At 50.2% G+C, this 24,432-nt stretch overlaps 1 protein-coding gene across 5 annotated transcripts in view; it reads left to right on the forward strand.

Moving 5' to 3' along the window:
* GNG7 (G protein subunit gamma 7) overlaps nucleotides 1-24,432 on the forward strand; it is a 138,289-nt gene that overhangs the window by 16,720 nt on the left and 97,137 nt on the right. Inside the window, exon 1 of one of the 5 annotated variants that reach the window (XM_070373972.1) lies at nucleotides 11,453-11,532. The exons of the other annotated variants lie outside the window; for them this stretch is intronic. The gene's annotated coding sequence lies outside the window, so the exon portion shown is untranslated. Of the gene's footprint in view, nucleotides 1-11,452; nucleotides 11,533-24,432 lie in introns of those variants that run through there. 5 annotated transcript variants of the gene reach the window in all.

Here is a 24,432-nt window from a genome sequence, read left to right on the forward strand (position 1 = left end):
GGACAGACCCTGAGAACACGATGCTCAGTGAGAGAGGCAGACACAGAAGGACACACAGGGTGTGATTCCACTGATGGGAAACATGCAGAGCAGGCAGATCCGCAGACACAGAGAGTGGGTTCCTGGTTGTCAGGGGCTGGGCATGACTACTGATGGGAACGGGGCTTCTTTTGAGATAATGGAATGTTCTGGAACTAGTTAGTGGTGATAGTTACACAACTCTGTGACTGTATTAAATACTATTGAATTGTATACTTTAAAATGATTAAAATTACAAATTTTCTATTATGTTTATTTTACTACAACACCACCCCCAACCTGTTGGTCTAAGGGGGGTGCCATTTCATGGAGTGAGCCTGCATGCAGTCCTTGATGGGCCCGTGAGGGATGCCCATCTCTGGCTGAGTTCAAGCTGTGATCTGACACTTTCTCCTTCTAAGCCCTGTCCTTCAGAGTCTGGCACAAGGACGTGAACTCTCCTGTGGCCTGGGCTGTTGAGCAGTCACACCTTGGCCATAGCTTTTGCCAGCACTGGGCCCCAACTGGCCATGGGTGGAACTGGGAGGGAATGGGGGTGCTCTGGGGTCCCTGGGAGAAGGCAGCAAGTGGGGCTCAGCTCGAGGAGTTTTGAGAGTCCTTCCCTCCTTTGTGGGATGGGGACTCCTGGGAGGGGTGAGATGTGAAGGAGGTGTAAGGTCAAAAATGATGGAAACTTCTGGAACCTTTTGGAACCTGGTGGAATGTCGGGGGCCTTGTGGCACAGTGAGACTTGGGATTGGGGTGACTACTTAGACACTGGATAACTTTCTCCCTGGGCAATTTTGGGCAAAACCTCTTTGTTTCTGTTTCCTTGTGGGCAAAATGGAATATAAATCACTGTCCAGAATCCTCCTAAGGGCTGAGATGATGGCCAAGGCGGTGACCCAAGTCAGGGGTGGACAGGTTATTACTGCCTTTGATGTAATAGTATTATCACTGTTAATGTTACTATTTTATTATTATTATTATGTAAAACATTTTTTGGTGACACCACATGGCATGTGGGACCTTAGTTCCCCTACCAGGTTGCACCCACGCCCCCTGCGTGGAAACAAGGAGTCTTAACCACTGGACCACCCTTATTAAGGGACACTCTTAATATTATTATTTATGTCACATTAGAGATAATATTCGTGTTACAGTCGGTGTATGTTGTGCTGGGTCTTTGTGGCTGTGGGGGCTTTTCTCTAGCTGCAGCGAGTGGCGGCTGCTCGCTTGTTGTGATGCAGGCCTCTTATTGTGATGGTTTCTTTTGTTGAGAAGCACAGACTCTGGGGCCCAGGGGCCCAGTAGTTGCAGCACGTAGGCTCAGTTGCTCCATTGCATGTGGGAGCTTCCCAGACTAGGGGTCAACCTGTGTCCCCTGCATTGGCAGGCGGATTCTTAATTCCTGAGCCACCAGGGAAGCCCTAAAGTGTATGTTAATATTAATACTATTGTCTTCCCAATGGCTGCCACCACAGCCACGGACCAAAGTGAGGAATAGACAGGTCTGTCCCTGGGGAGATGGGATCAGGTGTGGAGGAGACTCAGTCGTGGTGGATGTGACTGGACACTGATGGCCATCCCTCGGCCCAGGAACTGAGGACCAGGGATGAGGCTGAATGGGCTGGAGGTGAGGTTGGGAAGGAGCTGCCCACTGTTCAGGCTCCGCCCTAGGCTGGACCATCCCATCTGTGCTGCAGACGGGGAATCTGAGGCACCATCCCAGGTGTGGCCCTGAGTTGGGGCAAAGTGAGGACTTGCTCTCGTTTACTGCGGCGCCACCCCCAGAGCAGGTGATTGTCCACGAGCCAAGTGAAGCCAAGTGGAGGAGGACCCAGGAAGACAGCCTGCCAGGTGTCACACTGTGTGGTCACTTGTTGTGGTTCCTTCTCCATCCCTTCCTGGGCTCCCCATCCCAGCCCAGCCACGGGAACTGCGTGCCACACATCCACCTCCCTGTGTGTAGCTGGGAGCTGGGGGCATCTGCTGCCCCTCTGCTCAGGGCCACATGCAGGGGACGGGACCCCATCAGCTGTCTCCCATGGGCTGCTGACCCTCCACGGACCTTGTTCCCAGGCCCTGGTGTTCAGAGGCAGACGGCCGGAGGATAAGAGGGTTTTGGACAGGGTGAGAGGGCTTTAGGGTGTCACAGGCCGTGTCACAGGCCTGGACTTGTCCTTCAAGCCCAAGGACCACGTCTGTGGAAGGGTGTCATTGCAGGCCACGCATGGTCGCTGCTTGGGAGATGGCCGGTTAGTGCTGTGGGGGGTGGAACAGCATCTCTGACCCCACCCCTTAGGTGCAGGGATCCGACCACCCTGCCCCCAGTCGTGATGACCACAGATGTCCCCCAAAGTCCCAAGTCCCGGCGGGTGGGCATGCAGCCCACTACATATGTAATGGGCTCAAAGCCAAAGCTAATATGTTTGAATTGTCAGTGGCAGGTGGTGCTAGTGGTAAAGAACCCACTTACCAATGCAGGATACAGAAGAGTCGAGGGTTCGATTCCTGGGTTGGGAAGATCCCCTGGAGAAGGGAGTGGCTACCCACTCCAGTATTCTTGCCTGGGAAATCCCATGGGCAGAGGAGCCTGGTGGGCTACAGTCTATGGGGTCGCAAAGAGTCAGACACGACTGAAGTGACTGAGCACACACTGTGATGCCTGTTGACAGCAGCTCCGCTCTGACTCAGCACCTCCTGGAACATTCTGTCTCCAGCCGATGTTCCCAAACTGTCTTCCCTAAAAAAGTTCCCGGTAGCACGTATGGAAATGTAATTACGGGACTGTTTTTCCTCCGCGGGCATGACACAGATTTGGGTCTGTAATAAAGACGAACGAGTCCCTCTAGCCCTGAGGGCCAGGCCAGGCAGGCTTTCAGCCTTGGCCCTGCTGACATCAGGGCCGCCATGAGGCCAGGTTGTCCTCTGTGGGGTGTCCTGAGCGCTGTGGGGGTGGTGCAGCCTCCCTGACCCCACCCCCTCGGTCCTAGGAGCACCCCAGCCCCAGTCATGATGGCAGCAGATGTCCCCAGACACCACCTAGTGCCCCCCGGGGGCAAAGTCGTTTCTCTTCCTCATTGAAAACCACCATGCAATATATGTGAACTAAGCCTTTCCTGTGTTTCTCTTGGCGTTCTAGAGGAACGGTCCCCAGCCTTTTTGGCACCAGGGATGGGTTTCGTGGAACACAGTTTTTCCATGGACCGAGGTGGGAGATGGTTTCGGGATGATTCAAGCACATTATGTGTATTGTGCACTTTATTTCTGTTATTATTACATCAATTCTACCTCAGATCATCAGGCAGTAGATCCCAGAGGTTGGGGACCCCTGACCTATAGGACCCTGGGAAAATGTTCCCCAGGACTTCTCTGGGTGGGGGGAGGCGAGGCCCACACATGAACCAGTTTAGGTCACGGCTGTCCTTCATAGTGGTCCTAGGAGAGGGGCCACACAAACTGAGATTTGCAGTCTCTCTCACCAGTCTGGTTTGGTAAATAGTGTTCTCTGCCTCTTTGCCTTCAAGTGACCTCTCTCTCTCCTTGCTGGCCAGCATTTCCCAGTCTTTGCAGTCACGAGTTTTCAAAGGATAGCACTGAACATGGCCATGACATTCTCCCCTCCAGCGTTCCCGTTTCATAAAAGCCAGGATCCTGTTTCCTGTGATGGTCCAGGGGATGTAACCAGGCCTGCTCTGTGGTGGAGAGACCCTCTAGTCCCTCCATGCATCTGTCTCTAAAAGTGTAATCTGTTTAGATTCACTTGAGAATATGACCAACTGTCAGGGCAGTTGGCACAGTCAGGATATGTTTGAAGAATATAAAACAGTTTGCAACCTCATAGAATGTTCCATGTGTTAAAACATTGCCGGTCCCAAGTGTGTAAAAATCTGGACTTTTATCTATTCTGGTCTCAGCCAGAGAGGGAGGCGTCATGGCAGTTCTGTTTTAAGAAAAGTAGTACGATATATATATATATATATATGCACACACACACACACATATATATATAACATACAGCGTTGTTTTCTGAATCAGTTTTTCTTTTCGGTGACACACAACAGCACAGCTTTCAAACCCAATAATGCAGAAAAACTGCCTGACGTAGTATATGCAATTGAGTGTGAAAAATCTGGTTATAATTGTCAGCTAAGTAGAATCTGTTTTGTTCATTACCCCAGATTTCACATCTCCATTTTCAAACAATCACTTTGGGAGTCCTTGTCCTTGAAACATTGCTCCAATGTGATTGCCTTCAAGACCAGGCTGGACTGCTTTTGTATATTTCAAATCTAGAAACTTGTATGTTTCAAATACATTTCAGATTTTCACCTTTAGAGGGTGGGTTTGAATTTGGAAATAGTCTGTATTAGTGTACTGATGCTGCTGTAACAAATCACCACAAACTTAGTGACTTGAAACAACGCATGTTTATTGCCTTAGAGTTTCTGTTTCTGTGAGTCAGGAACCCAAGTGCAGCTTAGCTGGGGCTTCTGCTCAGGGTCTCTGAGCAGAGAGAGGTTGCAGTCAAATTCTTGGCCTGGGCTGCTGTCTTAAAAAAAAAATTATTTATTTATCTATGGCTGCATTGGCTCTCTGTTGCGGCACGTGGACTTCTCTCTAGTTGAGCTGTGCGTGTTTAGTTGCCTCGCAGCACATGGAATCTTAGTTTCCTGACCAAGGCTTGAACCCATGTCCTCTGCATTGGAGGACAGTTTCTTAACCACCACCGGGGAGGACCCCCCTGGGCTGCCATTTTACCTCAGCTGGGAAAGGATTGCTTCCAAGCTCACTCACATGACTGCTGGCTGGAGGCTATTCTCAGTTGTTTGGCTGTGGGCCACTGGGCCTTCCCAGCCTGGAAACTTGCTTCATCACAGCAGCAAAGGAGAGAGCCTGCTGGCAAGGTGGAAGCTGCCTTCTCACATAAGATGGTCATGGAAGTGATGTCCCATCTCAATGCTGTGTGCTAGTACAAGTCATGGGTCCTGCCCACACTCAGTGGGAGGCAGGAACACAGGCACAGGGACCAGGAGTTGGGGATCACTGGGGGACTGTCTCAGAGTGCCCTCCACCCAGCCAGAGGTCACTCAGTGCTAAATAAGGTGGATGGTCCAATAGGAACAGGGTTGCTTTTGGTTTAATGTCACATGTTATTATTGCTAAGTCACAGGACAGCATCACTTCTGAGATTTTTCTTTTGTCTCTGATGGTTTCCAAGGACACATCCATGAGATGACATATTGTTCAGAAATAGTTTCTCAAGGCGGCTGTTTGCAGGGAAGGATGTCTGCTTAGTTCTGTCATGGCGGTTCATCACCCAGTTATTAACACTTGCCGTGGATCACTTCATGTGTTAATGGAGAGTTGGAGACTAACTTTTGCGTGTTTGAAGGGACTTGAGATGACAGGGAGGGAGGCACGCTTGGAGTATTCCTGGATCTAGAGTTCTTCAGGTGTGGGTTGCATCCAGGCTGTGCCGTTCAGCAGCTCTGTGATGTTGGCAAGTCATTTAACCTCTCTGAACCTCCATCTTCTCATCAGCAACATGGAGGTGTAGGAGTGTCTTAAGGATTAGGGATGACACGTTGCTGTTCAGCCCCTAAATTGTGTCCGACTCTTTGCAGCCCCATGGTCTGCAGCACGCCAGGCTTCCCTGTCCTTCACTGTCTATGAAGTGAAGAGTTTCCTCAAACTCATTCCCATTGAGTTGGTGATGCCATCCAACCATCTCATCCTCTGTTGCCCCCTTCTCCTCCTGCCCTCAATCTTTCCCAGCAGCAGGGTCTTTTCCAATGAATGCAATATGGTATCCTAGATGGGATCTGAAACAGAAGAGAGCCTTTAATGGAAAAAACTAGTGAAATCTGAATAAATGGTGGAGCTTGGTTAGTAGTAACGCAGTTACATCGATGTCTTCGTTGTGCAAATGCACCTTACAGAGGAAGCCAGGTGAAGGATAAATAGGAGGTTTATGTGTTATCCTCGCAAGCAGTCTTGTTCAAACCTAAAATCACTCCAAAGTTAAAAAATTATTTTACAAAATCCCAAGAAGACTCTATTTTTCACCTTTAAACTGGTGAATATTAATAAAAGTAATACCCATGATAATGAGGATGTGGATACCAGGATATTATCAGTCAGTTCAGTCGCACAGTCGTGTCTGACTCTGTGTGACCCCGTGAATTGCAGGATAATATAAGATGGCATAATCTTTCTCAGCACCAATTTAGTAGTGTGTTTCAAGAAACTTAAAAATGTGTAATGGTTTCTGATCCCATAGTGCCATCTCTAAAAATATATATTAAGAGGTACATCATGGGACTTCCTTGGTGGTGAAGTAGCTAAGACTCCGAGCATCTCCTGCATTGGTGGGCAGATTCTTCACACAGAGTCACTTGGGAATTTTTTTTTGTGTGTAAACATCCACATATACAAATATATCTTTTTTAAAAAAAGATTTTAATTTAGATGGATTGTACTAGCCAATGTACTGGTCTGCAGTTCTTGATGTGGACCTTTTTTTGTCTTTACTGAATTTGTTACAATATTGCTTCTGTTTTATGTTTTGTTTTTTTGGGCCCTGAGGCCCCTGGGATCTTAGCTTCCTGACCAGGGCTTGAACCCACACCACCTTCATTGGGAGGCAGGTTCCTAACCACTGGACCGCCAGGGAAGTCCCTGTCCTGCAATTCTTGGTAGTCAGAAGTACCTGGGGTGACTTTCAGTGTTAGTACACATGGGTCTGGGAATATGACAAGAGTTAGTCCCCACCTGTTGAGCAGGATCTCTTGCTCAGCTCTGTTGACATTTGGGTCCAATCAGGCTCTGTGTGGGGCCATCCTGGGCACCGTGGGGTGTGGAACTGCATCTCTGACCCCCACGCACTTGATGGATGCCTGGAGCGCCCCCACTGCCCTACCTGATGTCTCCAGACAGCACTGAGTGTCGCCAAGTGGGAACCGTTGGGTTTTCCCTTTCATGAGCTTTGGACTTAAACTCAAGTTTAAAGTCTTTCTTTTCCACTTACTGACTTTGGGCAATGTCTTATGTTTTGTGTTGTTGTTATTGTTCAGTCGCTAAGTCACGTCTGATTCTTTGTGACCCCATGGACTGCAGCACACCAGGCTTCCCTGTCCTCCACTATCTCCCAGAGTTTTCTCAAATTCATGTCCATTGAGTCAGTGATGCCATCCAACCATCTCTTCCTCTGTTGTCCCCTTCTCCTTCCGCCCTCAATCTTTCCCAGCATCAGGGTCTTTTCAAATGAGTCAGCTCTTTGCATCAGGTGGCCAAAGTATTGGAGCTTCAGTATCAGTCCTTCCAATGAATGTTTTGTCTAGCTTTTTTTTTTTTTTAAGCAGGTTTTTTCCTTACCTTAAATAGACAGGAAATGGTTCCTGACCTTGCAGGTGTACTGACCTCAAGATTCCCCAGGGCGCCAGCTCTGAGCTGGGCAGCCGTGGTCACTATTCCTGCTCCAGAGTGGTGTCCACAGACATGGTTTTAAGGCCTTTTTTGACTCGGAGGCTGCTGGGGGCCAGGGACCTCTGCGCCCCTCGGTACCATGAATGGCTGTACCCCGTGTCTCCTCTCAGGGGCTCCCCACCTCCTAACTTTTTGCGCCATCATTTCAAACGCCTGGGAGCTTAACTAACCTAGCTTTTCTTTATTATTCTCATTATTGATCTTTTGCTGCACCAGGCAGCATGTGGGAAGTGCAGAGTCTTAACCACTGGACCGCCAGGGAAGCCCTTCCCCAGTGGTTTCCTAATTTCTAAAGAAAATGGTCATAACTGTATGCTTACGTTTATATGGTGGTCCCCTTGGAGAACAAGCCCGTCAAGTTTGGAAGACATATTTATAAGGTTCTGAGCGTTCTGCAGTGTCTTATGCTATATACCTTGTTTCTAGCGGTCAAGGTTTTCTTTAAAGTAATCTCTTGAACCCGCGCTGAATTTACAGAAAAGTACAGACAGTGCAGGGAGTTCGTTCCCACCTGCCCCGTACCCAGTTTCCCCTGCTAGCAGCATCTTAGGTCCAAGGCTGTACATTTGTCACAGTGGTTGAACTGAGATTGATAAATTTTCTCTTCATAGTCCATACTTTATTTAGATTTCCCTGAAAGTGTTAGTTTCTCAGTCATGTAGGACTCTTTTCGACCCCATGGGCTGTAGTCCATCAGGGTCCTCTGTCCATGGAATTCTCCAGGCGAGGATACTGGAGTGGGGTGCCATTTCCTCCTCCAGGGGATCTTCCCAAACCCAGGGATCAAACCTGGGTCTCCTGCATTGCGTGCAGATTCTTTACCACCTGAGTCTTATTTTTCCCCAGACGTCCTCTTTGCTGCCTCAGGGCACTTTCTAGGACCCCACATGGAGTCATCGTGTCTCCTTAGGCCCCTCCCGGCTGTGACAGTTTCTCCAACTGTCCTTGTCCCTGACTTTCTCTGACTGTTGTGAGGACAGGTCAGAAGTTTGGCGGCACCTCCCCTGACCTGGGCGTGTCTGGTGCTTTCTTGTGATCAGACTGGGGTGTGGATGTGGGTGAAGAACCCCAGAGGTGAAGCGGCCCTTTGTCACACCCCACTGTGGGGCTCGTTCGGCCCACAGCACTTATCACTGTTGGCTGCCTGAGGCAGAACCCAGTGTTGTTTGTTTGTTTGTTTAATTTTAATTAATTAATCAATTTTGGGCTTCCCTGGTAGCGTAGCGGTAACGAAGCTGCCTGCCAGTGCGGGAGACGGTTTGATCCCTGGGTCGGGAAGATCCCCTGGAGGAGGAAATGGCAACCCACTTCAGAATCCTTGCCTGGAAAATTCCACAGACAGAGTCTGGTGGGCCACAGTCTACGTGGTGGCAGAGTCAGACGTGGCTGAGTGCGCGTGCACACGTGTATTTTTTGGCTGTGCTGAGTCTTTGTCGGTGTGCAGGCTTTTTCCTAGTTGTAGCAGGGGCTCCCTCTAGTTCCGGTGCCTGGGCCTTCACTGCTCTAGTTTTCCTTTTGCAGAGCACAGGCTCCAGGCACACAGGCTTCAGTAGTTGTGGCGTGTGGTCTCAGCGGTTGTGGTGCTCGGGCTTAGTTGCTCCTTTGCATGTGGGGTCTTCCTGAGGAATCAAGCCCATGTCCCCTGCACTGGCAGGCGGATTCCCATCCACTGTGCCACAGGGGAAGTGCCCCAGTGGTTTGAGACATTGAATTATTGTTGTTCACTCACCCAGTCATGTCTGACTTTTGAGACCCCATGGACTGCAGCACGCCAGGCCTCCTGGTCCCTCACCCAGAGTTTGCCCAAGTCCATGTCCATTGCTTCGGTGATGCCGTCCATCCGTCTCATCCTCTGACGCCCTCTTCTCCTTCTGCCCTCAATCTTTTTCAGCATCAGGGACTTTTCCAATGAGTCGTCTGTTCACATCAGATGACCAAAAATACTGGAACTTCAACTTCAGCATCAGTCCTTCCAGTGAATATTCAGGGTTGATCTCCCGTAAGATTGACTGGTTTGATCTCCTTGCCGTCCAAGGGACTTTCAGGAGTCCTCCAGCACCACAGTTTGAAAGCATCAGTTCTTTGGCATTCTGCCTTCTTTACAGTCCAGCTGTCATAACTGTACGTGACCGCTGGGAAGACCATATAGCCTTGACTATATGAACCTTTGTCAGCAGAGCAGTGTCTCTGTTTTTCAACACATTGTCTAGGTTTGTCATAGCTTTCCTGACAAGAAGCTGTCGTCTTCTGATTTCATGGCTGCGGTCACCATCTGCATTGATTTTGGAGCCTAAGAAGAGGAAATCTGTCACTACTTCCACCTTTTCCCCTTCTATTTGCCATGCAGTAATGGGGGCAGATGCCATGATCGTAGTTTTTTAATATTTAATCTTAAGCCAGCTCCTTCACTCTCCTTTACTCTCATCAAGAGGCTCTTTAGTTCCTCTTTGCTTCCTGCCCTTAGAGTGATATCATCCACATGTCTGAGGTTGTTGATGTTTCTCCCACCTATCTTGATTCCAGCTTGTAACTCATCCAGCCCGGCATTTCTCCTGATGTGCTCAGAGTGTAGATTAAACAAGCAGGGTGACAGCAGACAGCCGTGTTGTACTCCTTTCTCCATCTTGAGCCAATTCATTGTCCCATACAGGGTTCTAACTGTTGCTTCTTGACCCACATACAAGTTTCTCAGCAAACAGGTAAGATAGTCTGGGATTCCCAGAATTACTGAATTACTGCCAACATTTAAAAACCAGGAGCTTTTGGACTTCTCTGGTGGTCTACTGGTTAAGACTTTGCACTTCCACTGCAGGAGCCCCAGGTTCGATCCTGTTTGGGAAACTAAGATCCCATAAGCCAAGTGACATAGCAAAAAAAAAAAAAAAAAGCGGGAGCTTTTACATTTAAAAAACAAAAACAAACCTCCCAGCTTCTCAGGACACTTGGAGGGGCTGATGACATTGGGGCCACTTCCCATGTGGTGACAGCTGAGCCTGGAGCAGTGCCCCTGCCAACAAGCCAGGTGTCATCTCTCCAGGGACCAGAACTGCCGTCACCTGCCCATCTGCCTCAAACTTGTGACCCCGGGACGGGCATGGAGCTCAGCGCGCCTCCTCCTCCGGGGGAATGTTCCCAGTGAGCTCACAGCCCTCCAGGTGGGAAGTCAGGGAAGCAGGTGGGACACCGGAGAGATGGCGACCTGGGAGTGCTTTCTGATGGGCATGAAGGACACAGCTGGAGGGTCAGTACAGTATGTGGGGGTCAGGAGAGCTGGGGTTCAGGGCAAGGCTGGGAGAGCAGGGGAAAGGCCAAAGAGGGGGTGTTGTGAGCTGAGCTCTGTTCCCCCCAAAGATATGTTCCAGTCCTCACCCCCAGCACCCGGGCATCTGGCCTCTTGTGGAATTAGGGTCTCTGCAGATGTAACTAGTGACAATGAGCCAAGGACCTTCCTGGTGAGCCAGTGCTTGAGACTTCGCCTTTGATGGAAGGGGTACTGGTTCAATCCCTGGTCAAGGCTAAGATCCCACATGTTTTTGCAGCCAAAAAAGCAGAACATAAAACAGAAGCAATACTGTAACAAATTCAATAAAGACCTTAAAAGAATGGTGGTTTAGTTACTAAGTTACGTCCAACTTTTTGTGACCCATGGACTGTAGCCCGCCAGACTTTTCTGTCCATGGGATTTTCCAGGCAAGAATACTGGAATGGGTTGCTACTTCCACCTCCAGGGGATCTTCCCAACCCAGGGATCAAATCTGCGTATCCTGAAGAACTCCTCTGGATTCTTTACCACTGAGCCACCTGGAAGGAAGCTCAGCTCATATTAGCCACCAGAATAAACCCCTGATGGTCAGATGGTGTGAACCAGGGTGGCCCCCAGCATCTATGAGTTACCTCCCCTCCATCTCACTCAGGTGTGTATTGAAATGTAAGCAGCCTACCAGACCTCGGAGATCAGATGGTCACGGGATGCATGACTTCCTGGGAGTCCATGAAATCCCTACCACAGGGGTCTCACTCAGGGTGAGTCCACCCCCAGGGGACACTGGGTGACATCTGGGGACATCTGTGGTTGTCACAACTAGGGGGTGCTCCTAGATGAATGGGTGGGGGCCAGAGAGGCTGCTCTACCCTGAAGAGTGGCCTGAACGCCCACAGTACTGGTGAGGAGAAAGCCTAGACGGAGGTGACCTTCAGATGACAGCACGATCCATGGGTCTCAGCACTGGGACCAGAGCGACACTGAGGCACTGGGGCTCTGGGAAGATGAGCTGGGGCAGCTGCGTTCGTCCTCGCTCAGCACACTGTACCCTCCAGAGGCCGCAGGGCTGACCATGCAGGCTCAGGGGAACATGGTTCCGTGAACCCCAGAGCTCAGAGCAGAGGCCTGGCTCCATCCCATGGGAGAGCAGGGTCAAGATGAGAGTGCAGCCCACACACCTCGGGTGACGGGCTGGCATGCTGCCTGTTGCCAGTCAACCCGACAGTCCCACGCACCTATGATGACATGTGCTCCTCCCGCCAGGGCAGGACTGGCGGGTGGGCAGGGGTCAGACCCCCTCCTGGCCGAGGAGCTGATGAGTCCAGGGACCGGCCTTCTCATCCCGAACCAGGCAGAACCAGTCCAGACTCCTTTCACTGCCAGCGAGGCTGTCTCTGCTGTCTTTATTCCTCCAACAAAGTCTTTAGTGAGCGCTCAAGAGTCTGGAAAAACCATCCAGGGCTCTGAGGTGGTGATGGAGGACCTCTGTAAGGAGCCAATAAACTCTATGAAGGGCCAGCTGGTCCTTTGTAGGCATGAATGTCATATGTTGTTCAGTTGATAAATTGTGTCTGATTCTACGATTCCATGAACTGTAGCATGCCAGGCTTCCCTGTCCTTCACCATCTCCCTGAGTTTGCTCAAATTCATGTCCATTGAGTCAGTAATGCTATCTAACCATCTTATCCTCTGTCATCCCCTTCTCCTCCTGCCCTCAATCTTTCCCAGCATCAGGGTCTTTTCCAAAGAGTCAGCTCTTCACATCAGGTGGCCAAAGTATTGGAGCTTCAGCTTCAGCATCAGTCTTTCCAGTGAATATTCAGGGTTGATTTCCTTTAGGATTGACTGGTCTGATCTTACAGTCCAAGGGACTCTCAAGAGTCTTCTCCAACACCACAATTCAAAAGCATCAGTTCTTCAGTGCTCAGCCTTTATCGTCCAATTCTCACATCCATACATAACTACTGGAAAAACCATAGCTTTGACTATATGGACCTTTGTGGGCAAAATGATGTCTCTGCTTCTTAATATGCTGTCTAGGTTTGCCATAGCTTTCCTTCCAAGGAGCAAGCGTCTTTTAATTTCATGTGAATGTCATAGCTGATATATAAATCAATGGATGTGGCTGTGTTTCAACAAAACTTTACAGACACAAGAGGTGGGCTGTATTTGGCCTTCAGATGCTGACAGGTCAACACTGCCGCCCCCTCCCCAGGCAGAGGCCTCTCCTTGTTAAACGTGGTATTGGCTACTCCTGACTACCCGTTCTCTGAGACTTCCTCCTGGTGACCAAAGGCTGGCTTTATCGCCTCTCCGAGCCTCAGATTCCCCATCTGTAGAATGAGGATAATTACACTCCTATGGTCCTGTGTGTACATTGTTAGTTGTTGTAAATTATTGTAGGTCAGTGTTTCTCCTCAGGACATCCTGCCCTGGGGGACACTGTCTGGGACATCTGTGGTCGTCAGGACTAGGAGTGCTCCTGGCATCATGGGAGCAGGGTTCAGGGAGGCTGCTCCAAACCCACAGTGCCCAGGATGCCCCAACAGGGAATGACCTGTCCCTAAATGTCTGCAGGGTGGAGAGGGAGAAACCCTGGTCGAGATGAAGGTGTCCAGTAAGTCAGCTTGCAAAGACCAGGATCCATGTCACATCACCCGTCTGTTTGTCTGTCTTTGGACCATGGCTTTACCCTCACGTTCCAGAGCTCTCCATCTGTAAAACCACCACCCTCCCCCAAGCCCAGGCTCTGGCTGTGCACTCAGCAGGCATTGCTCCTGAGCAGATGTGCCTCATTGCCCCTGTCCGCCTGGGACGTTCCAGACATTTCCTCCCGTGGAGCAGCCCCAGGGCCGGGGTCCACCCTGATTGTCTCGGGAACCACTTAGCCACCTGTCTTTTCTCCCCCTCCTCACTCCTCTCCTAGGAGCCAACTTCCCCTGCTGATTAGCATATCCTGTTTTTAGCGTCTTTCTTCTCTGGGCTTTATATAACCCTGTCATTATCGGATGCTGTCACAGGAACTTAATGTTCCCTCAATCACATTTCAAAGCCTCCTCAAGCATAAGCAGCTAATTGTCGTCACTCCCCTCTCTCCTTTTTCTTCTTAGATGAACTTTTCATTTCAGACTCGTTTTAGATTCACAGGAAAATTGGGAAGACAGTACAGATAGATCCCACGTACCCTGTCACCCCTGCTCTTCACATCTTGCATCAGACCTGATACGTTCATCCCAATTAAGAAACCAACACTGATATGTCATTATTATTTTTAATTTTTTTTGGAGTATAGTTGCTTTCCAATGTTGTGTTAGTTTCTACTGTACAGTAAAGTGAATCAGCCGTATATATACATATATTCCCTCTTTTTTGGATTTCCTTCCCATTTAATTCATCACAGAGCATTGAGTAGAGGTCCCTTGGCTGTACAGTAGGTTCCCAGGTGGCACAGAATCTGTCTACCTATGCAGGAGGCACAAGAGGCGCAGGTTCCATCCCTGGTTCAGGAAGATCTGCTGGAGAAGGAAATGGCAACCCACTCCAGTATTCTTGCCTCGAGAATCCCATGGACAGAGGAGCCTGGTGGGGTGCGGTCCACGGGGTGGCAAAGAGTCGGACACGACTGAGCACAGCACAGCAGAGCAGCAGGTTCTCGTTAGTTTCTATTTCATGCATAGTAATCTATATATGTCAACTCCAACATCCCAGTCCATTCCCCTCTGCCCCATTTCCCTCCTTGACGTCTGGGTCTCTATTTCTGGTTTGCAAATAGTGTCATTATTAACTAAAGTTCACACTTCATTTGGATTTCTTTAATTTTCCCCTGACACCCCTTTCTACCCCAGGACGCACACAGATCCATAGGACACTGAGTTGTCACATCTACATCTACACTGAGGTTTTCTCAGTCTCTCCGTCTGCAGAAACCATTTCTCCCTCTGGGGATGGGTTCTTCGGGGCTGTTAGCGGTGGCAGTTTTGCAGATGGTAAACTGCCCTGTCTAGAATGATCGGAAAATAGTTTGCTCACCAGGTCAAGAGCTTTAGGATGCCTTTTGCAACCAAGGTTGATAAAGAGCTTCTATACTTGCTAACAGAGGTTGGCCCATGGATTTTTCCCAAGGTATTGAGAAAGCAGCAGCCCCTTCTCTGAATCTGAGGGAAGTGGTGTCTCTGTGGTGGCGACCTTCTGTGTAGTGGATGGCCTGGGGTGAGGGGCAGCTGAGGGCTTTCTGATAGGACCCAGGATCCCATTTCCCTTTGCACTGGTGTCCCCATATGAGGCCTGGTGCCATCTGCTCACAGACCATCTTCCAGTCTCGGGGTCTAAAATTCCAGCCTCCAACCTCTGGGCTGGATCCAAGTCGCCTGGGTTAGTCAATTTCTTTCTTTCTTTCTTTTTTGGCTGGACCTTGAGGTGTGTGGGATCTGAGTTCCCTGACCAGGGATCAAACCTGCACCCCCTGCATTGGAAGCATGGAGTCTTAACCACTGAACTGCCAGAGAACTCCCAAAATCAGATTTCTTTTTTCTTGAACCATGCAGCATATGCAACTTTAGTTCCCCAGCCAGGATCAAACCTGCATCCCCTGCTTTACTGGCACAGAGCTTCGCCCACTGGTCCATGACTGGCTGGGTTCAGTAGTAGTGACAGTGACCAAAAACATTTGTCACCTGGTCCTTCACAGAATCACTCTGCTGAGTCCTAGCCTTGTCAACAAAGCAGTTACTAGATGTTCTAGGATTGTGAAAAAGTTCCAATGGTAAAGAAGTGATCCGCTATGAACAATATGCTAGGACTGATTTATCCATTTGCTAGATATTCACTTGTTTAATCCAAGAGCCCCACCCGCTCAGGGGGTGCCACCTTCACCCCCACCTTGAAGCTTTGGAGACTGAGGCCCTGGGGGAGTTAGTCCATTTCGAAGTTGGGGTAGAATGAAACCATGCTGCCTGTCAAATTCGGGAATATCTGTCCCTACCCACCGCCTTCCGGGGGACGGACAGAAGCTATTTTAATTTTGAGAGGAAAAAGAAATCTGTGCATACACATTTTTTTTTAATTTGTTAATTGATCCTCTTCCCAAGTCAGTTGCCTGTCCCTCCATACAGGACAGTGCCAGGGGGTAGGAGGTCTGATAATCGATGCCTGGCTCAGCAGGTGATCCTGTCCCCAAGGGGACACTAGTGATGTCTGGCCACATCTGTGTTTGCCACACTGGGGGGCTCCTGACATTGAGTGGATGGGGGCAGGGAGGTTGTTCCACACCGCACAGCTCCCAGGACGGCCCTGCATGGAAGATGATGCGCCCAGTGTCAGCAGGGCTGGGTATGAGACTCTGTGTTCATTATTTGGAAAAATGTTGAGTTTGGTCCCTGCTTACATCATGTTGTTGTTGTTTAGTCACTGAGTCATGATTGGCTCTTTTATGTGACCCCTTGGACTGTAGCCCTCCAGGCTCCTCCATCCATGGGATTTCCCAGGCAAGAATACTGGAGTGGGTTCCCGTTTCCTTCTCCACGGGATCTTCCCAACCCAGGGATTGGACCCACGTCTCCTGCATTGGCAGGTGGGTTCTTTACCACTGAGCCACCAGGGAAGCACTAGCAGAACAAAGCTCCAGTGATTAGAGAGTAAAGCAGGGAGATGCTGAGATTTCCCTGGTGGTCCAGTGGTTAAGACACTGAGCTTCCAATGCAGGGGGCTCAGGTTTGATCCCTGATCGGAGAACCAAGATCCTACTTGCTGTGCAGCTTGGTCAAAAATAGGAAAGTGGGGAGACCCCACCCAGTGTTAGGTGGAGGAGGGTTGAGAGACTCAGGACACAGAGCCAGGGTCAGCACCCTCCTCCCCCTACATCTGCTGGGCTCCTGGAGACCTTTAGCCCCTGAGTCAGCCTTCCGGGCCCTTTTGTCCCATTGGACTGGACTGTGCTGGCCCCTGATCTGAGTCAGTCTCAAGACTTTGGAGTGGTGTGTCCATCCCAGGCACTTCTCCAAGAGACTCCGAGGGCTCAGGGCTGGGAGCTCAGGTGGCGAGGCTCAGGCTGCCGTCCCCCACTCCAGGCTTCTCCTCCTGCCTCATTTGCAATCAGAGCTCCTCGGGGTGACACATTTAGATGGTTGCTGTGGTGATGAGTGAAGGCTGGGGTGATAACTGCAGTGCAGGTCTATATCAAGCCTCCAGCGAGGCAAGGTGTTCCTGCCACGCGCTGGTGGGATGTCGTGTGGGGAGGGAAGGGGGCGCAGACATCCCAGGCCCACCTGCTTGGTTCCCAGGAGTGGGGAACTGTACCCCAGGCAGGGGGGCTTCCTGTTGCCAGATGCTGAGTCCCTGCTGTGTCTGTCCATGAGGGATGTGCTTGGAGCAGGGATCTCAGTGGGGGTGATCTCACCTCCCAGGGGACTCTGGACCACGTCTGGGGACATCTATGCTTATTACAATTGGCAGGTGGCTCCTGGAATGAGGGGTGGGGCCAGAGAGGCTGTTCTACCCACCACAGTGCCCGGAAGGATGCCCCCACCTCCAGCAAGGAATGACCAGCCTCCACATCAGTAGCACTGAGGGAGACCCTGCTTTATTTTTTATTTACTTTAAAAAATATTTATTTATTTTTTGTTTATTTATTTGGCTGCACAGGGTGTTAGTTGCAGTATGCAGAATCTTTAGTTGAAGCAGGTGGGATCTAGTTCCCTGACCAGGAATGGAACCCGGGGCTCCCTGCATTGGAAGCACAGAGTCTTAGCCACTGGACCACCAGGGAAGGCCCAAGACCCTGCTTTAGAAGGAAGCAGATCAAAGTAGTGGATTCGTTTGGTCTCAGAACCAGGCGATGGTATCTCTTGATAATCTGTGAATCCCAAAGGCTTCATTTTCTCACCTTAATTGTTCTACTGCTCCCCCCTTGTTGAATTTACCAAGTCCCTTTAGTCTCTTAAGTCTCCCAGATGATCAGATCTATAGATGGGGGAAAAACCAGAAAGTGAAAAATCCAGTGCTGTTGGTTGCTTGCCATTAGAGAATTGTAGTGGTTGACAAAGAAAAAATAATGTGGAGCTGTCAGGTGGATCAGCCTGGATGACAGGTGTATCAGTTATCTCTTGCTGTGTAACAGATTACCCTGAAGACTTATTTTATTTTTTATTTTATTATATTTTATTTCGTTATTTTGACTGTACTGGGTCTTCATTCCACTGCATGGGCTCTCTAGTTGTGGCTTGTGGGCTCAGTTGCAGTATGTGGAGCCTAGTTCCCTGTCCAGGGGTGGAACCTGGGCCCCTGCATTGGGAGCACAGAGTCCTTGCCACTGGACCACCAGGAAAGTCCCTGAAAGCTTAGTGTAAACCACCAGTGTTCCCTTTCTCACAGTTTCTGTGGGTGGGAAACTTGGAAACAGCTTCCCTTGGTGGTTCTGGCTCAAGGGCCCTCGGGAGGTTGTGGAGCACGTGTTAGCCCAGGGCCACCTCGTCTGAAGGCCCAGTGGGGTCAGAGGAGCCGCTTGCAGGATGGTGCCCCTCATGGTCCCTGTCCACGACGTCGCTTCCTCACTCCGTGGTGGCTGGCTCACTGAGTGCAGGCAGAAGCCACATGTCTTTTATGACAGATCTCAGAAGTGACCTGCTGTCACCGCAGGTGATCACGCAGAGCCGCCCTGACCCCAAGCGGGAGGAGAACTGATCCCGAGTGGCAAGTGGGAGGAGATAGCACGTAGGACATGAGCTGAATCTCTGGAGGCTGGCGATGTTGGAAACGCTGCCACAGCAGGTGAACGGAGCTCTGGAGATCAGGATGGGGGGGCATTAAGTTACTTGCCCAATGTCCCTAAAAAAAAAACGATGCACCACTGCCACCAAAGGAGAAATGCTCTGCGGAGTGACTGTCTCAGTGATTTCACCAGGAATTAGGGTCACAGTCCGTTCGCGGGCAATCTAGGGAGAATTGCAGTTTCGGGACGCCTACTTGGGACACCTGTGCCCACTTACTTCAGCTGCTTTTACCCTCCTCCCCACAAAGCTTTGGCCTCAGAAACAGGGTGGAGGGACTTCCCTGGAGGTCTCATGGCTGACTCCACTCATCCAATGCAGGGGCCCCAGGTTGGGGAACTAGATCCCACATGCCGAAACTTAAGACCCAGCCAAATACACAAAATATTAAAAAAAGAGAGAGAGGGAGATTAAAAAAGAATGGGTGGAGGACAGATTTCTTCTGTCTCATTTCTGCATTTGCACGCACCTTGGAGCAGAGGGAGGAAGAGGGGCCTGGCCGATACTGCATGCCAGGAGGTGGAAGGGATGGAATCTCTCCAGGCGGAGTGGCAATGGGAATGGTGAGGGTGGGAATGGTGAATGAGCGGGAAGGAAAGAGGTTGCCTCCTGCCCTCAAAATCTGCAGAAATCGGCTCAGCACCAGCCAGAATATGCTTTCCACTGGCCAAATGGGATTCGGGAGTAATCCCAGGGCACATTCTATTAGGCTCTTGTCTGATCCGCCCATAAGTCCGCCCTGGTCCCCTGGCCTGGGGACAGCTTTGGAGTAGGTTAATCCAGGCTGGAGGGGCCAGGAGGTCTTGATCTGGGCAGTGTGATCCTGTTGTGATACTGGCAGGGGCCTTGGGAGAAACGTAGAAAATCCACTTGGCAGGACTGACCAGCTTGTGTCTGGGTCTTGGTTCACAACAGCCTGACCCACCTGCTGGTCATGTGTGTGTGGAGCCTTCACCCGGGCTACGATGGCCTCACTCTTCCTTCCCTCCCTCCTTTCTTTTCCTCTTCAGAATTCCTGGTTCTCAGTATAACTCTCCCAATTCATCCCACTTTTTTTTTTCTTCTTTTTAAAAAATGTTATTGATTTACTTTTGGATGCGCTGGGTCTTCATTGCTTTGCGAGGGCTGTCTCTAGTTGCAGCGAGCGGGGGTCACTGTCTAGTTGTGGCGCACGGGCTTCTCGTTGCAGTGGCTCCTTGTTGCACAGCGTGGCCTTTAGGGTGTGTGGGCTTTGGTAGTTGCAGCACGTGGGCTCCGTAGTTGTGGTTAGTGAGCTCTAGCGTGCAGACTCGGTAGCTGCAGTTCATGGGCTTAGTTGCTCCTTGCCGTGTGGAATCTTCCCCGACCAGAGATGGAACCTGGGTCCCCTGCATTGGCAGGTGGGTTCTCAACCACTGGACCACCAGAGAAGTCCAATTCACCCAGCTTTTACTAGGCTGATTTTTAGAGTACTTTAGGGTTATAGAAAAATTAAGCAGAAAGTACACGGAGTTCCTATATACCCCCTCCACACACATGGGCACACACACCCACACATACACTTTTCTCTATTATTACCGTCCTGCATTAGTGTAACTCAGTTATACTTGATGAGCCAATATCCATATATTGTTACTTTAAAAAAATATTTGTTTATTTACTATTTATTTGGCTACACCAAGTCTTAATTGCAGCACATGGGATCTAGTTACCTGACCAGGGATGGAGCCTGGGCCCCCTGCGTTGGGAGCACAGAGTCTTAGCCACCGGACCACCAGGGAAGTCCTCATATGTTGCTATTAACTAAAGTCCATAGTTGACATCTGAGTCTAGTCTTGGGGCTGTGTGTTCTGTGGGTTCGGACAGATGTATCCATTATCAGTCATTTCACTGCCTCTGGGCCCTACCTGTTTATCCCTCCTCCCCACAACCCCCAAAACCACTGATTCTTCTAGTCTCCAGAGTCCTGCCTTTTCCAGAATGTCCCACAGTTGGAATCACAGTGTATAGTCTTTTCAACCTTTTAACGAATTAATCAACTTTTTTGGCTGCACTGTGGGGCATGTGATATCTTAAGTTTCCCGACCAGGGATTGAACCTGAGCCCCCCTGCACTGAAAGCACTGAGTCTTAACCACTGGACCACCAGTGGAGTCCAGTGCGTGGCCTCTTCTACTGGCTTCTTTCACTTGGTGACTTGTATCTGAGGTTCCTCAGTGTCTTTCCCTGCTTCATAGCTCATTTCTTCTTTAGCAGTGAGTAATATTCCTTTGAATGTAGGTCCTCTTTAGTGTGTATGTTCTTAATAGTGAGCACCCACAAACTCACCACTGAGCACAAAAACCAGAGCCTTGCCAGCTCTCTGCCGTTCCTGAGACCCTCCCCACCCAGCCCACCCACCTGGCTCAGGTCTCCAAGTCAGCCGAGGTGGAAGCTCGCGTCACATTTCCCGTCCTTTGTCTAATTCTGTCTTGTTTACATGTACTCCTTAACAGCATACTTGGAGTAGATTTTTACTCCTAAAAATCTGTTTTAGAAAGTTGAGTTGTTTTTAGCTTTATAAATAGGATATCATGCTACATTGTACTCTCTTGGGATCTGCTCTTAAATGCAAAGTTCCAGGGCTAGATTCACACATGTCAGGTATTACAGGGTGCAGTTGGCAGAATAATGGCCCCCCCAAAGATGTCCGTGCCCCAGTCCCCAAAACCTGTGTGTCACCATACGTGGTAAAAGGATTCTGCAGATGGGAAGAAGTTAAGGCCCCTAGGATGGGGCCAACCCTGGATCCTCTGGGGGGTGCCCAGTGTCATCACAAGGTCCTTATAAGAGGGAGGGGGAGAGTCAGAGGCAGAGAGAGACAGGAGGTGCTGCGCTGCTGACTGTGAGGATGGAGGGAGGGGCCGTGGGCCAGGGATGCGGCACCTCTAGAAGCTGGAAAAGGCAAGAGCTTGTGCTTCCCTGGAGCCTCCGGAAAGACTAGCCCTGCCCAGGCCTGGATTTAGCCCCATGAGGCCCAGCCCATGTTGGAGTCCTGACCGTAGTGCTGTGAGATGAGGGTTCAGCCAGGCCAAGGGTGCTATGTCCTGGCTCTGACCATCCCACTCCTGCTTGGCGTTGCGTGTCAGGCCTCCTGCCCCTGGACACCAAACCATTCCAATCCGCCTCCACATGATGGTCAGGGAAGGTGGTACCTAGGGTGGGCCTCTCCCAGCACCACACAGCTCTGTGTGGGGCCTGCACCCTCTCCCCAGACCCACCGGGCTCCTCACACTGTGCCCTTGGCACCAATTGGATTGTGCAGAATCCCCAGAACTAGAGAGATCCCATCATGGGCCGGCTCAGTGATGGTGGCATGGACTGCATGGCAAGCAGAGCATCCTCGGCTCCTGCAGCCTAGGATCTTGTGTCTCCCTGGGAGCCTCAGCTTTGAACCATGTGATACTGATGAGTGCGACAAAGGTGTCCTGGGATTAGCGTGATGGTTGCAGAACCTGTGATTCTCCTGAAAGCCATCAAACTGGACATTTTATAGTAGGTGAATTCTATCTTAATTTTTTAAAAAGAATAAAGAAAGGAAAGCATGTGGATGAGGTGGGGCGCACAGGTTGTAAAAAGTTTTACTCAGGGGACTACCTTGGCGGTCCAGTGGTTAGGACTCCATGCTTCCAAGGCAAGAGGCACAAGTTCGATTCCTGGTGGGGAACTGAGATCCGAAAGCCATGTGGTGCAGTCAGAAAAAAAAAAGTGCCGCCCACGACAAGAGTGTGCAGTCGTCCTATCCTCTTGGGTCCCTGATTGCCACCGTTGTGAGCTTGGCCTCTTTCCTTGCAGTGAAGTCACTTGTCGGCAGTTCCAAGGGCAGGGTATATGTGGGGTCGGCAGGCCTGGCTTCTTACAGCCCCTGCACCCCAGGTCTCTGCTGTCATTGTTTTGAAATTTGTCATAATTTTTGAATGAGAGGTCCCACAGTCACATTTTCCACCAACTTTTCAGATTAAAAGATGAAAATTGAAAGATACTTGCTCCTTGGAAGAAAAGCTATGACAAACCTTAACATTGTATTAAAAAGCAGAAATATCACTTTGTTGACAAAAGTCCATATAGTCAAAGCTGTGGTTTATCCAGTAGTCATGTACGGATGTGAGAGTTGGAACATAAAGAAGGCTGAGTGCCAAAGAATTAATGCTTTCAAATTGTGGTGCTGGAGAAGACTCTTGAGAGTCCCTTGGACAGCAAGATCAAACCAGTCAATCCTAAAGGAAATCAACCCTGAATATTCATTGGAAGGACTGATGCTGAAGCTGAAGCTCCAATACTTTGGTCACTTGGTGCAAACAGCTGACTCATTAGAAAAGACCCTGATTCTGGGAAAAATTGAGGGCAGGAGGAAAAGGGGACAACAGAGGATGAGATGGTTGGATGACATCACTGTCTTGATGGACATGAGTTTGAGTGAACTCAGGGAGATAGTGAGGGACGGGGAAGCCTGGCGTGCTGCAGTTCATGGGGTCACAAACAGTCAGATACAACTTAGTGACTGAACAACAAGTGCAGATTCTACAGGAGATCCTCTTGATGGCCACCTCCACAATTCACAGGGGCCTGTCATGGGGGCTTGGAGTTCACCCTGGCGGGAAGGTGAAAACCCAGCGTTTCTGTCGCTGAAGGTCACGGGCACAGCCTGGCACCAGCCGGTGCACCTCGCAGCCTGCTGTCTGTGCGCCCTGGGGATGGATTTTGTCCTCACTGCTCTCTGTTCTAGTCTAAGCTGGTCTGGGCTGAGCATAGCCAGGGTGGGGGGCTCTGTGGGGCTCATCTCCCTGCCCAAGTCCAGCTTCAAGGGCTAGAGGACAGCCCGCAGCTGGCGCTAAAGGGCTGGGGATAGGGAGACTGGCAGATGGTAGATGTGAGGGCAGAGAAAGATGCCGTCTCTGCAGTGATTCATAAGCTGCCCGTGTTCACAGCAGTGTGATTCACAGGACCCAGAAGTAGAAACAACCTGAACATCCATCAGGGGACGGTAAACACAGGGTCCCTCCACGCACTGGAGCATCACTCAGCCACACAAGAGAGAAGCCCCGACACTCACTACCACGTGGGCAGACCCTGAGAACATGATGCTCAGTGAGAGAAGAAGACACAGAGGGACGCACAGGGTGTGATTCCACTGACGGGAAATGTGCAGAGCAGCTGATCCATGGATGCAGAGAGTGGGTTCCTGTTGTCGGGCTGGGGAGCAGGGGAGTGACTGCTGATGGGGCAGGGCTTCTTTTGGGGTAAGGAAAATATTCAAAAATTGGTTGTGGTAATGGTTACACAACTTTGTGAATGTACAAAAAGACCACTGAGTTGTGCATTTTGAATAAGCAAATTGTGTGGCATGAGAATTGTATCTCAGTAAGACTTAAAAAACAAACAAACAAACAAAAAACGGTGCCTAGTTTATCAGTCACTTTCTCCAGTTTGGATAATGTTCCCCAGTTGTGTAAGGAGCGGCCATCAGGGAGCTTGGTGAAGAGTGTTCCCTGGCACCCTTCTGTACTAGTTTTGCAACTTCTCATGAGCCTTTAATTGATTCAAAAATGAAATGAAGAATCAGACGAGCAGATGGTCCCTGCAAGGTTGAGGCAAGTCTTGGCCTCGGGTCTGTGACGTTGCTCCAGCCCTGTCATCTCTCATCCCTGTGGCCCACTGTGCTCTACGCTGTCCAGGGCACCCCTCTGGCCTCAGTGGCCAGAGAAGCTCCAATCCTAAGGGGCTGGGCCAGGTAGAGCAGATGCTGCTGCTGGCTGAGTTTTTATTAGAGCTGCTTCTAGAGCCCAGAGGGCGTTCCTGAGGCTGCAGCACCACCTGCAGGTGGTGGTGGGTACGTCGCTTCTCCATCCTGGCCTTTAATTGACAACCAGTTAGATAGAGG

The sequence above is a fragment of the Bos mutus genome, chromosome 7 (assembly GCF_027580195.1).
Source record: "Bos mutus isolate GX-2022 chromosome 7, NWIPB_WYAK_1.1, whole genome shotgun sequence".
NCBI classification, from domain to species: Eukaryota; Metazoa; Chordata; class Mammalia; order Artiodactyla; family Bovidae; genus Bos; species Bos mutus.